Source organism: Tyto alba, unplaced genomic scaffold (assembly GCF_018691265.1).
Source record: "Tyto alba isolate M040663 unplaced genomic scaffold, T.alba_DEE_v4.0 Super-Scaffold_6, whole genome shotgun sequence".
Taxonomy (NCBI): Eukaryota; Metazoa; Chordata; class Aves; order Strigiformes; family Tytonidae; genus Tyto; species Tyto alba.
In genome coordinates, this window is record NW_024881327.1 from 45,464,895 (window position 1) to 45,484,043 (window position 19,149).

Here is a 19,149-nt window from a genome sequence, read left to right on the forward strand (position 1 = left end):
TTAGAATAGACATACTCAATTAAAATTGTATCTGGCTAAAAAAAAGGTAGTGGTCTTATTATGATCAAGTCATCATTGCACAGATTTGATTTTACTATGGAAAAAGGGGGTTCACTGGTACGGAATTGTTTCTCAAATGAAATAAGGTATTCTGTTAGGAAAACTAATATAAAAAAAGGAAAGAGCCCATTTAACTATAGCTATATGAGGGATTTTGTCAGCATAGTTATTCTGTATTAGAACTTAGCTATGGACTCCTCTCTCCTAGTGATTACTACATAGCCATCTCTCTGAACAGTATGAGCAAAAATTGGCTATGCACCTTCCTTCCTCTAATGAGGACTATGGGAAACAGCAGAGACATCAGACACTTTGCTTACCCCTCCCCATATATCCCACAGATGCCAAAACTCTCAAAAACTTCCCTTCCCTGATGTCAAAATAAATATGGAAAAGGATTTTCACAAACAGAAAAGAAATAGGGAAGTGAAAGTGGGGCTGCTTTTCAGGTGGATATGATAGATAATTCAGATGCAGTCCAAAGAAAATATAAAAAACATTTCGTTTTAGTCTAGCTCAGTTTTCAGCATGAATGACACTGCCAAACAGGGGGAGAAGACACACGGTATGAAAAAGGGTGGGACAGCTATCTACTGACACATAAGCAGAGCTGAATAAGCTTAATGCATTCAAATCAGAGACCAGACAATTCTCTGGCAGCATTTGAGAAATACACGAAACAGCTGTATGCCATGGTGCCAGCAGTAGTAGAGGACTGGACATGGTGACCCCAGGGATCCTTTCCAAGCCTGTGTTTAAGTTCTCTTGGCACAGAAACCCTTAGGTATCTATGATCATTCTAACAGCTTTTCTGTGTACTATTTCTACTTATACTGTATTCAAGATACAGTTATCACACTGTGCAACACTCTGGCATGTTGTAGATTTACACACAGATCTCATATTTTTTATTTTAAGTTTTATTTAAAGTCTTTAACATCCTGCTTATCTTATTGATCACTACTAAGGATTGAGCTGATACTTTCCATTTCACAATGACATCAAGATATTCTTTGTGAATGGTTACATCTCTGTGGATGCATGGGTATGATCTTTCCCACTTATGGAAGACAAACTTTGCAGCTGTCTAGATTGGGTGAGAAAATGGAGAAAATTCACAGCCAGTTTTAATTTTAACTACCTTCAAAATTTCTTATAGGTGAAGTTTGTCATCTGTCCTTTTTTTTCTAAAGCACTAGTAGATAATTTAACAGTAGAGATACCAACAGAGATTCTTGTAGCTTGGTGTTTCTCCTGCAATTGGAAACTGGATGATTCGATTCCTACCTCCTCTTTTACTACCTTTAACTAATTAGAACCATGACCAGTTCAAAACTATGGGAGCGCTTTCCCTTTTATTTCTTGACAATTTAGGGGGTTTGATGCCTATTGGTAAGGGACCTTGGAAGTCCAGCTGTACCTTATCAACTGAATTACCTCTACTCCAGGGCTGCTGGGCTTCAAAGTACATGGATTTGTGACAGCTTCCTTCTACAAAATCCATTTTGACATTTACCCAATATATCATATTTACTCTACAAATCGAAGTCTTCATTTTAGTTTCCACAAATTTGCCCAAGGAAGGCTAGATTTACCTGTGTACATAGCTCTTTAAATATTGATCACATTTGCCACCTTTACTTGCCACAGCAGTTATTTAATTCCTATCAAACAAAACCTTTAATTCAGAAACTCCACGTGTGGGACTCTTGGGTGGCTACCATGGCTACCACCTATTTTTATCAATAGCAGTATGCGTTTTATCCAATTGCTCTAAACCTGTTCTGCTGACACTTCAATTTAAAACACTCCTTTAGACGCTTTCAGATACCAAAATACTCCAGAAGAGAAAGGTCTTTGAGATCCTTTATAACAAACGGCAAAGCAAAGATTTATTCAGCCTTGCTGTAACAGCCCTATGTACTCTGAGTGTTCTTATTACACTGCAATCACCACACCTGCTGATGGTCAGGCTTCCTACTCTTCATGTGTTTGAAGGGGTTTCCTCATTGTTTCTGAGTATAGCAAGTTCCTCAAAATTGATTTTACCTGCCTGGTTTAACTTGCCTTATTTAAATTGAACTTAGGCGCTTTTCTATTTTAATCTGTTCAAACATGACCTCCACTTTCTGAAAGATGTCTTTTTGCTTCTAACATTTCTCTGCTATTCCACTGAACAATACCAGCTTTTCAGAGAGTTCTGATTGAGCCTTTTGAAAGAAGAGCAATACACACTTCCTTCAGCTCATATTATAATGTCTCCTCATGGGCTGCATGTTCTCTGCAAATATCTTACTCTTTTAGCTGTTCCTTTGAACCACAGAATTGTAAGAATCATTCTTATATGTACGTATTCCACCTCTTAGAGATTTTTTTGTTTACAGATGGACAAGAAAATTGAGTTTGTCCTGGTCATTGCACATTGCTCTCTGTTAAATCCAATGTTGTCTTTTTCCTACTACATTAAGTTGTTTCACATCCATACATTGCTTAACCTGTTGCCTCTCACATCATGGTCTCTCTCCTTTACATATCCTATATTTAGTGTCAGTGGTATTTCCCCATTTACTTCTACAGAGAAAGGCCTTTTCTTCCCTTGTACTTCATTGAATACTCTCTTGATAACAAGCATCTTGAACAAATACAAGACTCCTCCAAATGAAATTGCTCCATTTGTTGAGACAAGAAGAGCCCGTATTTCCAAAAGAGAGTCCTCTGATTTTTCTCAGCCAGCATTTCGAAAAGGAGAGTTTCCAGACAGTTTCAGGACCACGTTTCAGTCAGCGCTGTGCAATAATACTAATTATGAACACAGTCAGCACCAGCATCAGCACTGCTACCTCCACACCTCTCTGAGATAAGCCATGTATCCCTCTAGCCTTATTCTTTCATTGTTTCCTACAAGAGTGTTGGAGTTCTCTGGAAGGGCAGTTTCTTCACACCTCCACGACAGTTTGGATGACAAGTCTAAGTAGATTAACTTCTGTAATGTTTTCTAAAAAACACAGTAAGGAGGATCGCTGACACAGATGACTGATTTTCATCCAGGAGATTCTAGCATTGTTCCACTATTTCATGCCTTTATTAGGATTTCATTTCCTTCTGAAGCCTCAAGGGAAATTTCATAATCAGCACACCTGGTATGTGTAGTATAAATAATTAAGAGGATGCCCTCTCTAACGATCTATGCAGAAAGGCTGTTCTGCTATAAGAAATGGTCTGGATCAAAGTCTTATTGTAAGAAAGAATTAGGATTATAAAATCCTCTCCATTTTCAGACTCAGAAAGCCTCACAAACATTTACTGAGCCAGGCGGAGTCAAGGCTCTACCTGATCTGTAGAGGAACCTACTCCATCGGTATATTTATGAGTTATTTCAACATTACTCTTTCTACGCTGTCAGCACTGATGGTACTTTAGCATCATTTTTCTATCCCAGAATATAATTTATTGCTTGCCTTAACAAAAAGATCATGACACCAATTTAGCTTACAATCACATAAAGAATAATACTTTATGTGATAAATTTGGCAATAAGCCAGCACTATATAAACTGGTTTGATGACAAAAATACTGTGGGCAAACCATGTTAAAGAAGACAGAAATCATGAGAAGCCCTCCTTACTTAGATTTCTGTTCAACAATTTGCAAAGGCAGTATATTTGTTAAAGCCCAAGCTCCAGTCTTCTTTGGAGGTTCCCCCCCCCAGACACTATGAGCACTAAATTCCTTACAAATTGAACATTATAAGAAGAAGGAAATATATTATTATTGCAAATGGATAGAACAGTCAACACCCCCCTTGCATTGCAAGACATGCAAATTCATGTCTGATGGCTCACTCTAACATGTTGGTAGCACCTGCACAATTTTGATCTGAAAGGGTTATTTTGGGGTTGTTTTTTTTCTGAGGCAAAGCCCCTCAGTAGCTAGACAAGGATTGTGTATCTACAAACATTCACTTAAGTGCTTTCTGTCTTTCTCTGCTTTACCAATAGAACCTTTTGTTCTGAATTCTTCTTTCTGCTACCTTTGATTAATTCCCTGCCTCAATCTGCGTTTAATACTTACACTACAGATCCTTCACTTTATTTTTTTTTCCTTTCCCCAAACTCAAGTTTTACTTTAAAGCTTCTAAAAACAGTTTTATCATATGAGCGTGCTGCACTTTACACTGCCATCTGTAACTAAAGTACAGCACAGTAAATGGCATATTTGTGATTTGGAAATCTAGTTTCACAGAAAAAAGAGGTTAAACAGTTCATTTCAATATGCCTCTGATATGTAACCAAAACGGATTCAAATACTGAGATTTCCTCACCGTCATTACTCCTATTTTCCAACACATTAATTGGATATAGGCAGTCAAATCAAGAAAATCAGCTTCTCATCAAGGTCTGTGATCTAAATTCTAATTTTTTTTACAGCTAAAAAATGCTAATGAGTAATTTATGACCAAAAGATTAAATCTGATATGAACAAAACCAAACATATATGCAACATTGTGTAAACATACTCCCACCCTTTCAACTTGCCCAGTTACCTTAGGTCCATCTAAGTGCTTATGCATTGTTCTAAAGCAATCAAATTTGAAAGATCTAGGACTAATTAAATCTACTGCTATTAGTGTGAGCAGGCCATATTTAAATTCTGTTTTTCAGTGGGTTATGAACCAAAGTGTATCCATTACCAGAATTTCTCCCTTTCTAAAAGCCTGATACTACAATTGGATCTGATTGGGCATCTCCTCACACCTGCTAGATGTTGCTTTCTGTGTTTGCTTTCTGTATTGCTTTATACGTTGCATGGGTCCTCTAGAACCAGAGCCTCGAGTTGTAGCATGATAAGGCATCACAGGACTATAGTGGTTTTCCTAAAACAGATAAAAAAACCTCATCTTTATCTTCTGAGTTAGTGTGTATTGTTAACATCAAGGCCTCATCCCTCAATTTAAAAAAAGAAAAGCAGGAAGCAGGTATCAAGGTAGAGAGATCCAGACATTCTACACTATCCTATGATAAAATTCAGTATTCACTTTCAGTGCTGCCCTCTTCTTATTCTACCCAGAGCAGAAGGATGCACAGGATATGATTAATTAAACCTATTTCAGAACTGTCATCAAAAAGTGGATTTCAGTTTAGAAGTGGTAATGGGAGGACTCTGGGCATGTCTGGAGTGAAAAATCCACGAGTACAGGTTCACAGGCTGAGCAATATTTTTCCCCTCTTTGAGAAACAAATGTGTGATTTGGAAGTCTGTGCAGAACGGATTTACTTCCATGGGATGAGCTCTTGACAATTTAAGGTATTTTGTGAAACTTGTAAGACTTACCTTTCTCCATCCACACACTTCAGATCTGTGGGGAATTCTGCTCTAGTGCAACCTCTCACCACCACACACCTGTTTCCACTGAAGCCATTAGCCTGCTCTATGCAGCCACAGCTGTTTGAGCCCACTAATACTAAATATGCTGTAAATACTCCCAATCTGTAGGGAGTGAGGGGTTAATCCAGCTCGCAGGCATACATTAAACCATGCTAAGAGCATTCCACAGAAATACCATCCTGAGCTAGCAGCCTAGAAGGAATAGCTAACCTGACACATGCTCTGTCCCGGCAACAGACAAATACACTTGCTTTTTAAACTCAGCATCAATAGGGCACTTTGCGGGGCATTCACAGACACTTAGAAACCCTGGGGACACAGAAAATCAGCCGTTGTATGGACAGCTGCATGAAAAAAAAAAAAACAAAAAACAAAAAAACAAAACAACAACAACAACAACAAAAAACCCACAACCAAAAAAAACCCCAAACTCAAACCTGGCTAAGTGGTTTATGCAGCATTATCTGTGAAAGCTGTATTTTGCTTTAAGCAGACTTGAGATCATACCACCTGTTTAAAACACAAAATATTTCCTCATTCATTTTAAAAGCTGCAGCTCTGACTGCCCCTCCTCTTTGCATAAAGATGCCATATAGACACACACTTACAGAAGAATAAAGAACCAGCCGTTATAAGTATCCCAGACATTGATCTCTATCAGGCTGTATAAACCAGCAGTTTTAGCAGTCTCTCAGGAGTTTGCTGTAAAAGCAATTGGAACTGCAATTAACAACAGCACATCTTAGGATAGGGAAAGACTTCTAACTAGAGCTAATTAGGAGGGCAAACACTGAAGCTTGTTAGCTGAGATGCTAATGAGAATTATACTTGAGTGGCAGCAGACTAGCTATTCAGAGTTAATTAGAAACCTCAGCTGATAGTATATTGCTCTTAAGAGCTTTCAAAACAAACAACTGGAAAAACTGTCCTGCAGCTAAGGATCCAGCATGCCATGTTGAGTAATTCATGGGCACAGGGAACTGCCAGAAAATTACACTCAGGCATCAGGGTAATTTAACAGCATGTGAAAAAGGGAAAGAGGAGGTTTTTAGGAGGTGCGTGCCCTCCCAGGTTTTGTGCGAAGGTTCTGTTCCTCAGATGCTGCGTTACGCGCTGCCGTTTACGCTGCCAGGCGAAACCTGCGCCCAGTTGCACGGGAGGATGAGCGCGAGGGCCGCCCCACGCCCCACGCAGCCACCCCGCTCTTGTGCGGAAGGGGGACAAGGACGTGGGCTGGTTCCACAGCCCCTGACAGCCTTCCCATCCCACCCCCCAGGCTCTGCCATCCCAGCCCTCAGCCGGGGAAAGCTGCTGGTGTCAGCTGTTCCAGGCTGAAGCAGCAGCTGTGTGCAAGTTGTTCTCACCATGGCTCTGCCTTCCCAGGGCGCGGGAGGGCTTTGCCCGCTCCCCTTCTTTGTGCAGCGAGGAGGCAAGGAGTAAACTGAGGCGCTTCGAGGGGAAAAATCTGTTAAACGTAACATCGCCGCAATGGGGAGCGTGAAGTGTGGCCTTACCTGGGCTGAGTTGCATGGCTGATTCCTGCTCTGAGGAGAGCCAGGGAGGCAAGGCAGAGGGGCTGCGTGTTTAAATGTTTCCTCTGTGCCTGATTGGAAGCCCAAGAGCCAGTCAGGGGCAGGGGAGAGGCTGCTAAACTCAAAGTAGGTTGCTTGTTTCAGGAAAAGATTGGATACTGGAGAACCTGCAGACTGGTTCGCAGCACGTTTCAACACATGAAAACGTTTGGGTGTCACAGGGGAGAGAAATGCTCCAGAAGAATCAAGGGGATTTTCAGTTTTGCTGAGGCCGTGTTTGCATTAAAACTTAGAGCAATTTAAGCACAAGCTGGTTTTAATTCTATTTATTGAAACCGATTGCAAGCCCATGTGGATACTCTTAAACAGATTCAGCTTTCCAAAAGAAAAACCAATGCAATGCAGATTTCAATTAAAGCACACCAAAGAGCACCCACAAATGGTTTTACACCAGTGTAATTAAACAGATTTCAAAGTTTAACTTTAGCTAAACAAATTTGACTTCTAGTGCAGATGTGATGTAGCAGTCACTGGCTGATGGAGTGTGAGGGGATGGGGAACTTTGCATACTGAAACCTCCCTGAAAGAGTCCTGGGAGTGAATATGAGTAAATACACCCTTCACACAAACTTTTCAGTATCTCCAGGGGAAAGCGTGTGAAAGTACAAAGAATTAAGAATAGAGACTAACACTGGCAACTATAATCCGTAAATCCATCTGTTTCTTAAAGCAAAAAAAAATTCCCAGTGCATAAGCAGTATTCTGTAGAAACAAATTTACTTCACTAAAGCTTTGGGAACCATCGTTTTCACCTGATGTTTTTGAAGCAAGAGCCCCGGATTGTGGTTATTCAGGTTTAACAGGACTTGTAAATGCTGACTGAAGCTAGAGGCAAAATTCCCCTGAACACAAAGTGATGTAGCTCTGGGCTTGACCACGGTGCAGCTCACTGGAGAATTGTCATAGCTGCACACTTCGGCTCAAAAAAACACAGCCCACTGGTGACCAGGACACGATCGTGGGTTTGACAAAGCCATTTCACAAATCTGAACTCACCTGCGGCTGGTGCCTGCAATCCCCACCCTGGCTGGAAGCACCAGCTGGGGGTCCCCTCGCTCAGCAGCATGCACAGCCACTCAGTGATAAGTGTAATAAGCCTCTTGGCAACTCAAACCAGGCTAAATAAAAGAAACAGAAAAGATTTAAATGCAAGTAACTTGTATTAATGCTGCAGGGAAGATTTGCTAGTGAGGAACTAAGGGTACAAATAGCAATAATTCTCAGATAGTCCTAACAAAATGCTCTCAATCTGGTGCAGGTCCTACATGCAATCTAGCCAGCACAGCACAGAAATTAAAGGCAGCTGCCACCTTCTTCTCAGGGCTTATTCCCTCCACACACCCCCCACCGCTTAGTCCTGCTGATAGATTTTCCCTGCGTCAAATACTTTCATGGAAACAACCTTCCCAGAGTGGCAGCCCCAACTGGAAGCAAACTGGGGCAAGGCTTTGGGTGTTTCCAGAGTTTGTATTGCTGAGAGCAAGCAGGTACAGCCATCAGCCCAGGCGGGCAGAGCTCAGATTTGGCCATAGACACGCCTGTGTCTGTCCTCCCTCCATGACTGTCCCGGTGCCTGGAGTGGAAGGCTGTGGAATGCCGGTATCAGACACAGCATCGTCTGCAGGATTTGGTACCTCCAAGGAGTGCTGGACAGTGATTCCAGTGCCTGAGCTGACAATGAAAAGTAACCTGTACTTAAAAGATCAGTTTAGCTAAGACTGAGCCTTTCGCACAGTTAGCAGACCGTGTTGTTTTTTCTCTGCTTGAAAATATTGATGCTTAGCTTGCTTCGCACCAGTGATAGTGCCTGTACTGATAGCAAAGGACCACAGCAGTGCCTGGCCTGTCGGTGCTGCAACTGGGCAAGTGTACCCTGACCCCAAAGCCTTACCAGCCTGGGCACAGTCAGCCCTAAAACCAGAATCAGAACGCATGCACCCATACTGCTGGGGGGGCTGCATTTATCCACCTTGAGTGCCATTTCTATCATATCTATTCATTGAGTGCCTTTCTATCTACCAAAAAATCAAAGATGTTGGACTAAAACTATAATTGGCTCATGCCAATGCACATATAGGCATGAGCCAATGGTAGTATACATACAGGGATACCTATAGTGATAATCCAGTGATAGTCAGGCTTTTTTTATATCCATCCATCCATATATATATATATATATATATATATATATATATATATATATAAAATAGTGTATATATATAATTGGAAACTCTCGTGGCTGGAACCACAGATGGAAGTGCCATATTTTCCCTGCCATGCTCAGGACATACTCCCTCAGCTCTGATCACTTCACTTCCCAAAGCAGGGAGTCGTCTGACCATGTCTTTCAGCCTCTGGAGAAACTATAGCAAAACTGAGATCTCTGAATACTTTTCGCTGCCTTGCTGAGCAATCTCCTCTCTCCTCAGACATCCCCAAATGCAGCAATCAGTTTGCTCCCATTGATGCCGGAGGGCAACATACAGTGTGTTACCACCCTAGCAAGCATATGCTACAGACTAACTTTCCCCATTTGTGACCTGTGGTTGGTTCCTACCTTCCCTCCGCAGGGATAAATGTACAGCTCTAACCCTGAATTTCATCTATTTACCTTCTCCTGACTGTGAATGTCTTTCAGTACTGCTAGCTTCACACCAGCTTGCACACAGCATCCAACTCCACAAGAGCCCAATTTTCCTTTCAGGCTGATGATCTCCCGCTGCAGCGACATCGGCTCCCTCTGTGAAAGAGTTATCCACGCCAGCCCTCCTCTCCTAGCCCACGCTGCACACCTGCAGCAAAATGATACAATCTGTTTCAAATTTTACCTCTTTTTCTCCCCCCAGAAATAGGCTGCTGCTTAACTTGCATCACAGGTCCCCAGAGATCAGTGTTTTAACTCTGCATGACATACTACCCCAGGTCTTCGTCTTGCAACGGCTTTAATTTTTTATCGTGCTCAGAGCACTGCCTGCTGTCTTTTCCCTTAAGTTTTCACATGCACTGGGGAATTTCCTTTGCTTGGCAAGTATTCTTGGGTTTATCAAGGACTGTTTCTGGGTTTTCTAATAATTAGGTTTCTAGTAGTGCCTCTGAATTTACTTTTCTGTTAATTTGCAGTTTGATCTCTCACAACTGACATAATGCCTCAAAATTGCAACACTGCACCTTTAATCTTAGATCACTCACCAGTCCTCTTCTTCTTGTAGGAAGAAAAGAGAAAAAAAAAGGTAGTATCAGGAGCAGAGGTCTCTTTGTTGAAGCCTTTGGCCTTGGGTCAAGAAGGCCTTTCATGGGAAAGCTCTGCAGTTCCCTGGAGAACTTGCATAAAACCCCATTCTCTGCTGCTACCTTCATCTCTGTGCTCTCTGAAGATAGTGGCTGTATCTCAGTTTTCCTGTGCTGCTTCCTTCCCTTTGCATTTATTTTTTGGTAACCAAGTACAGCTACTGCATCCTGTGGGACATGACTGAAGGAGTTTCAGTTATGGAACTAGTGAATCCATGATGCTATTTTCTCTATTCTATTCATTATTTGTTTTGTTTGGATATGTATTATTAACACAGTTTGTCCACAGTTTAATATGGGCAGGTTTCTATTCTCACTTGTGTCAGGTAGTCCTGTGCTTTCTGCTTTACCTGTAATCCCAGCATGTTTGATTTCCAGAACACCCTGTATACCATTCACTTTGTCCTTACCATACTACAGTCACACTGTCACTTGATTTTCATTTGGCTTGGCTTGCTGCAAGTTTCTCTTCCCTCACATCAGGTTGAGGAAGTCTCTGTAGCCCCACGTGCTCATCACTGCATCCCTGACAACTGCTGTTTGCGGGAACAGTGCTGCTTTCCCCGAGCACGTCGTGCTGCTCCGCACTTTACAAATCATTTTTGCTACTTTGCTCTAGTCATACCTATAAAATCTCATTCTTGGAGTCACCACTTGTGTCTCAACCCAGTGCTTTCCATCTCCATGTGTTTCTCTTGTCTGCTGACTTTTCTCATTGTGTTTTATCTCCTCCTCTTCACATCTTTGAGTCTTGCCCCTGCACAAACATAGGTGCACATTTCAAAGTCATTATGTCTCTGAGATAGCTCATAAATTTTCTTTGCTTGCGTATTTCCTTTCCAAAAGTTTTACATATGTCTGCAGGCTGTGGGAGATGGACGGGAGCATTCATGCTCAAATGGGTCCAGAGGAGGCCACAAGGATGATCAGGGGGCTGGTGGACCTCCCCTGTGAGGCCAGGCTGAGAGAGTTGGGGGTGTTCAGCCTGAAGAAGAGAAGGCTCCGGGGAGACCTTATAGTGGCCTTCCAGTACTGAAAGGGGGCTACAGGAAAGGTGGGGAGGGACTCGTGATCAGGGGGTGTAAGGGTAGGACAAGGGGTAACGGTTTTAAACTGAAAGAGGGTAGATTCAGATTAGCTATAAGGAAGAAGCTCTTTCCTGTGAGGGTGGTGAGGCGCTGGCACAGGTTGCCCAGAGCAGCTGTGGCTGCCCCCTCCCTGGAAGGGTTCAAGGCCAGGTTGGACGGGGCTGGGAGCAACCTGGTCTGGTGGAAGGTGTCCCTGCCCATGGCAGGGGGGTGGGAACTAGATTTTTAAGGTCCCTTCCAACCCAAACCATTCTATGATTCTGTGATATTCTGGGCAGAGGAAAGCTTACTGTGCTCATAGCCCACCAAAACAGCAAACAACTACATTACAGTGCTGGGGCAGAGCTAACAAACCCTGCTCCACACTGGGACTTCTTACCCTGGGCTTGATCCTACAAGAAGGGCAGCACTTGCAGTGATCACTGGGTCCACACCTGTCCGGGTTATGCATGTACAAACACCATCAGCAAGGATCACAGACGCTAGTGAGCTACTAAGTTCAAGTACCCTCCAATATTTCCGCTCAAGTTTTTATTCCTGTTAATCACTGCTTAGTTAATCTTTGAAGTTTGGTGAACATCAGCTGTGTTGCACAGCTTGGCCATATAAGTAATTTTTCCTGATTCTTGGTAACACTTGTCAATACTTTTCCTATCAAACTTCATTAGAGAATTTATTTTTTTTCCTTCATTTTTCAGAAATAGGATTTTACCTTAGCTTGGCAGGTCTGTTCTTGTTCCCGTCCTAATCCTGCTAGAGAATGTGCATTGCTTATTACCATTAATAACACATCTACTCTTTTTTTGCTTTTCCCTTTTCTGCATTTCTGGCAGTTTTGTAGCTTTCCTCCTGTGAGCTGAATAAAGCTCAGTTTCTGCACCCATTTCCTTTTGTACAAGTCCTGCTGAGGCATAAATCCTAGGAGCCCTCAGTATGCCCTCCATTCATAAAGCAATCCTTAATTTCTAGTTGCATCCACTGGCCACAACCATCTCACATCTGCCACTGGGTGCAAGCACAAGAAGGTACCTGCTGCAGAACAAGTCCTGTTTTATTCCTTTGACTCTCCTCAACCATGTCCTGATAGGAGAGTTAACTCCCTCTTGAGTATATAATCCTGTTGCAGCACTCCCTGTCAGAGTATTGTCATAAAAATGCCTGCAAGATACTGCATATTGCAAAAACCCCAGTGAAGTATGTACATGGGTATCCCCCAGAATGAAAGGCTCTGTATGCATTTAATAACCAAATACCCATTTTGCGTTTAGAGCCAGATGAAAGGACAGGTAACAGCAACTGGTAACGACTCAGATATTGCTGCTTCAGCCTGCTCAGACTGTGTTTTTTCCCTATGATTCTAAATATAAGCCTATATTTAAAATAAAAACATTTCACCAGCCATTTTGTAATAATTGGGAAAGCTTTCATGTCCCATCTGAAAGGACTCCTTGAAACGGATTTAAAAAGAAAACATCAAGGAAGACATTAGTACTGTACCTTGCTCTTTCATCAGTATATATAGTTCATAATGCACATCAGGTGCCACAGGAACTGCTGTTCAAGGTTAAAGCAAGGTCCTTATGAAAGGGACAATTACTCTCTAGTGTTAGATAAGGAGAAGAAAGTCAGAGCTAAACCATGCAAGGGGAAAGGCAGGAGTGCTCAAAGTTAAGTGAAAAAGCTACAAAAGCCTCTACCTTGGGAAGAGATCGCTTCAGAAGCTGGCTGTGAATTCAGGTTTTTATCTGCCACCAGCAGTCCCCCGACAGCCTCTCCCCCCCCATGCCTGAAAGGCAGCGGCAGCGCCGGCTCGATCGAGCCCCAGCGCGGAGCAGACCTCTTCTCGGCTGGGAAGTCCGCGCGGCTGGCGGGCACCGACGGCACACAGCTTCACCGAGGGGGCTGTGCTCGGACTGTGCTGGGGAGATGGGTTTCATTGCAAGTTACTATTAAAAAAAAAAAAAAAAAAAAAAAAAAAAAAGCCTGGTTTCAGCATCCTTGTTAAGTAGTAAAGGTATAATAAAAGAACGCTTTTCAAAGGAAAATGAGAACCAAAGCTCACGTCCAGTATAGCACCAAATTCGGAGAAGGGATGACTGCAAAATTATTCAAACATCACTTTGTTCAGAGTTGACATACAAATGTATTTGAAGGCACATGATAATAGCCTTTTTTTTTTTTTTTTTTTAATTTATTTATTTTGTCATACCCTGATTTGCATTGCTGTTGGTCTCCAGAATCTTTTTTCAGATCCAAACTTCTTGCATGATGGAAAACCAGAGGAAAAAGATGTCTCATCGCATTGTCCAGGAGCCCTAGGTCAGCACACCTCTGGACACTTCCATTGCCTTCTGGATCCTTGATAGCTTTTGGTCATGGGGCAAACAGCAAACTTTAATTTTAGGTAGGAATCTAGGTGTAGCCATAAAAATTTCATCTATTTGCCTTTATGAAAGTTCCAGAAAAAGTTTTATACCAGAAGATTTTCCTGAAAAAATTATTCTTTAAATTCCCTTTCACTAATGCTGTAACACTGTTGCTCAGGGACTTCCCAATTCAGATATTCTTCCTGTACTGTGCTCTCTGATCATGCCTAGTCCCTTTTGAAGCCATCTAAACCTTTAGCGTCCAAATGTTCACAACTGTGGCAAGTTCTTCATCTCAGCTACTTGCTAGGTGAGAAAAACATCTCCCTTTGCCTTCAGCATGGTTCCCCTAACTTCATACGAGACTTCCTTCAGATTCACAAACACTGTTTAAGGTGCCAGTTGTAGCCATCCTGTCTGAGCATGCAGGGATGGGCTTAAGAAAGCTAGTCTCCACCTGGAGTTGAACTTGGTGAGGAACATGAAGGACAAGAAGAGCTTCTAGAAGTGTATCAGCAGCAAAAGGCATACAAGGGAAAAGTGTGGGCTCACTGCTGAATGGGGTGAGGGACCTGGTGACAAAGGACGTGGAAATGGCTGTGGTATTCTATGGCTTCACCACCTTGCCTGTCACAGGTAAAACTTGCTTCCAGGAGTCCCAGTTCCACCCATGGGAAGGTCCGGAGCAACGAAGGCTCACCCTCAGCAGAACTGGGGAACATTTAAACAAAATGGACGTAAGTCCACAGGATGTGATGGGATGCATTCACGGGTGCTGAGGGAACTGGCTGATGTCATTGAGAGACTGTGGTGATCAGGGGAGGTTCCTGAGGTCTGGAAGCAAGCATCCCTTCTGTCCTGGGTTGAGTGAGTGGTGGAGTTTTTTGGTGGCAGGGGAGGGGGCTATCGAGGCGGCCCCCTGTGAGAAGCTTCTTGAAGCTCCCCCAGCTCCAAGTCAGCTCCACTTCTGTTTGGGAAATTGAGCCAATCGGCTGCGCCTCTGCGATAACGTATTTAAGAAGGGACGTGGTGACGGGCAGGGGGACTTGTGAGGAGGAGTTGCTACAGCTGCGTGAACACCAAGGTCAGTGGAGGAACGGAGGAAGAAAGGAGGGGGGAGGTGTGCCGGAGCAGAGACCCCCCTGTATCCTGTGGTGAGACGGCAGGGTGGCCCCCCCCTGCCACCCATGGAGATCTACGGTGGAGCAGACATTGATTTATGGCCTGTGGCTTCTGCTTGTCTGATCAAGGTGCTGTGCCCGAAGAAGGCCGGGGTCCCATGGGAAAAGGTAGCCCCACTGCTGTAATTCAGTGCTGGGAGGATTGCAGCATGCAGGGGAGTCCCACACCGGAGCAGCTCGGGAAGGGCTGCAGCCGTGGGAGAGAATCCAGTCGGAGGAAGTTAGTGACCCATGACGGAGCAGTGTGGGGAACGCTGCGGCCCATGGGAGGAACTCATGTCGGAGAAAGTTTGTGGAGGACTGTCTCCTGTGAGAGGGGGACCACGATGGAGCAGGAGGAACAAGTTCCGGACACTCCCCTCACCGAACATGAAGGAAGTGGCAGCACTGACTGCACCCCCCATTCCCTGCCCCTGCGCCACTGGGGGAGGAGGTAGAGATATCGGGAGTAGAGCTGAGCCCGGGAAGAAGGGAGGGGTGGGGGGAAGGTGTTTTCAAGATGTGGCAATGCTTCTCACTGTCCTACTCTGTTATGTGTTGTTAGTGTCTGTAATAAATGTATGTTCTTTTTTTTCTTCCCCTAACGAGTCTGCCTTTTGGTCGTGATCATAAAAGGGGGATTTTTCCCCATCCCAGTCCTATCTTGAACCCCAAGCCTGGCTCTCTGTCCCTTCTCATTGCCAGAGGGGAAGGGAGAGAGAGGTGCTGCATGGTGGTTGGCTGCCATCCAGGCCTAAACCACAACACCTTCTATCTTCAAGGAGAAGGATCTGGGGAACTACAGGTTTAGCCTTACCTCAATCCCTGGGAAGATGATAGAGCAAATAATTCTGAAAACCATTTCCAAACATATTAAGGACAAGAAGGTGATTGGCAGTAATCAGCATGGATTTAGGAAAGGGTCATCGTGTCCAACCAAGCTGAGAGCTTTCTGTAATGAAATGAGTGGATGAGGAGAAGTGCAACTTGTTTATCTTGACTTCAGCAAGGCTTGAGACACTGTCCCCCATAACAGTCTCACAGACAAACTGATCAAGTAGGGGCTAGATAAGTGAAAGGTGATGAGGTACACTGGAAACTGGTTAAACTGTAGGGCTCCGAGGGTTGTGATCAGTGGCACAAAGTGAATTGCAGGCGCTCAGGGAATACCAAGGAGGTAATACCATGCCCAGTATTGCTCAATATCTTCATTAACAACCTGGATGATGGGGCAGAGTGCACCTCTGCAAGTTTGCAGGGGATACAAAACTGGGAAGGGTGGGTGATGCACCAGATAAGTGTGCTGCCATCCAGTGGGACCTCACCAGGCTGGAGAAATGGGCCAAGGGGTACATCCTGAGGTTCAACAAATGGAAGCAGAAGTTGTGCACCTGAGGAGGAATAATCCCATGCACCTGAGGAGGAATAATACCATGCTGACGGACTGGAAAGCGGTTTTGCAGAAAAAGACCTGGGAGACCTGGTGGGAAAATGAAACGTGAGCCAGCAACCTGCTCTAATTGACATGTACGCTGCCAGGGGAAGAGCAGAGACAGCGCTACATGGAAAAGGCAAGTCACAGGGCTGGATTCAGCCCCAGTATGACTGTATGTGCACAGGGCTGAGATATAAAAGCTCAACAATTGGACAGGACCAAATCATACCTCAGAAATAAGAAACTATCCCTTTCCCAAAAAAGCATTTTGGGCAGGAACCATCTTCATCCTGCCAAAACCCTTTTCCTAAAGATTTCCCTGACAGCAGGACTGCTAAGCACTATGCAACTTTTAAATATTTAGGAATAAGCTGTGCAATACCAAGTTTTTACAGTTGATCTTCAGTCAAGCTCTGTTTTTGTTTGGTGTTTTGTGTTTGGGTTTTTTTGTTGTTTTGGTTGAGGTTTTTTTCTTTTTTTTTTTTTTAAAATCATTATATCAGAAAGTCAGTTTACAAAAACAGAAACAATCAGTTTCTGAGAAATCTTAATGTTGCATATGTTGTACACTGGTACATCATAATTGTATAACTGAAAAATAATTTCTTTTTAGAGAACTAACTTTCTGAGATGTGATCAGGAAACAAAATAATGCAAGAATATTACCTGTGAAAATTCAAAATACTAGGTTGTCACTAGAGAAAAATGCAGCAATATGAGGAGGTGCAACTGTAACTAGAAAAAGCAGAAAAATTTTTAATTTTTTGATTGTCAGAGAAGAAAAACAACCCACACTTACTTTCCTCAGCTAGATTAAAAGCACCAGTATATAAAGAAGAAAAATAGTTCTGGCTGACTCTGGAGTTGTAATTCACAGGGAAAATGGTAGTTCAAAGAATAAATAAAGTATTTATTCTTTTTATAATCAAATATAAAGGAACACTCAAGTTAAAGTCTAATTATAAGGATAAAAAGCACTACTAAGAAGCAGTTTCAAGTTCTGCAACCTTCCTTCATCTTGCCATCATAGCTCACTAAAAATGCATTTCCTTTCCTTGCTGCTCTGTAAACACCCATGAAGCCAGAGCAAACACAGAAAGCTGGAAGCGAACTGGAACAGGCAGGAAACATTTTCAGGCATAATGTGGTGAAGTGGACACAGCCACTGAAGATGAAGAAGATAATGCTTCCTCTACCATTCCCTTGTCCTTGGGCTGTACCTTGCAGCCACCTTGTATGAAGCCATTTCCTGCCCTCTCTGCGCCTCGAAGGCTCTCAGCCCCTTCCTCAGAAGCTGTCAGCCTGGCTCTGTCCTACAATGTCCTTAAAAGTGTCATAGGTGCCTCTCTGTCCTTGGGTGCACCACAGCTGTTTGGTCTCAAGGGAGAAGACATCTTCAAGGCCCACAAACTGCCTTAACCATATATATCCACGTGAAGGCTGCACAAAGAAAAAGTAATGATATATAACAGATGGCAATGAACCATCCAATTGCTTGGGGTTGGGATTACCTTTTGATTATTTTTTTTAAATAAGCATTGATACTTTTCCCTGTCCATAACCAGCCATCAGCAGACAAAAAGGTCCTCTACTCATACATAGCAAATACATGGCTGCTGCACAGAATCCTGTCGTCGCTTCCTGCATCATGTCCTGGAGCTTTAGAGCAGAAAAGCACAGGGGAAAAAAAATACATGTCAGACCACCCTCATCACTACCTCTTTTTGGCTCCTGCTAAGATGTCAATTCTTGATCATTTTCTTTTGAATGAATGCCCACCTTTTGTGACAGGCTTTGAAACTCTCTTCAAAATATGTCATTTAGGGGTAAATTCTTGTTTATGGCATTCAGCTTCCAAAGTTATTCTGTCTACATGAGACATGTAAAGCATGACTGAGCACATGCGAAATAATAATGAAATTTGCTCTCCATTTCTGAGATTTTTTTCATGTAATCAAGCTACAGAGAACAATGTGGTTTAATCATCATTAATCTGGGATTGGCATTTATGTTTCAACTAGAGTTAATGCAGTGAAACTGAGAACAAAAGCAGAGTATACAAAGGAGAGCCAGACCTCACTAAGTTAAAAATTAATAACCACTTTCATGATATTTAACCCATCAGCAAAAATGCAAAAGAACTCTAAGCACTATAAATCTCACTGCAACAAATTGAGTTCCTCATACTTTCATCAGTGCATATGGTCTAGCAATCTTTTCAAGTGCAACACGATAACTCAACATGACTTCTTACAACACTCCATCATCATCACTAGATTCGTCATTCATTTCAAAGGTATAATATGCAGTTTGGATTTTTATGGATTCAAGAAACAGATTTGCTTAATCCAGTTATCTGAGACAACTCAACTCACATCAGACCAAGTTTGCTGTATATTTCCCATGCAGGAATACTCTCAAACCCCATGGTAGGCCAGTGGAAAATTGGAAAATTAACCTGTCAGCATAATAGAAGCCTCTGTTTTACCTTTGGTAATGTAACTTTGTCCCAGATAATGCTTTCTGAAGCAGCAGGTTCCTTTCACTGTTAGTGCTGCCTGCAGGTTTCCCAGCTGCCAAATCATGTTTCTCACATTTTTTAATACTATCAGATCACACTGTAATGGCAACAGGTATTATCCACAAGCTCACATTTAAGTAACTCTGCAGTATGTAAGTATGTGGGTTAAGTGAGCACAGATAGAACCACAAAAACAGTAAAGAAGCAAAAGTACAGACAGAAATGTTGTTTGTGAAAACATTTGATTTTGGTAC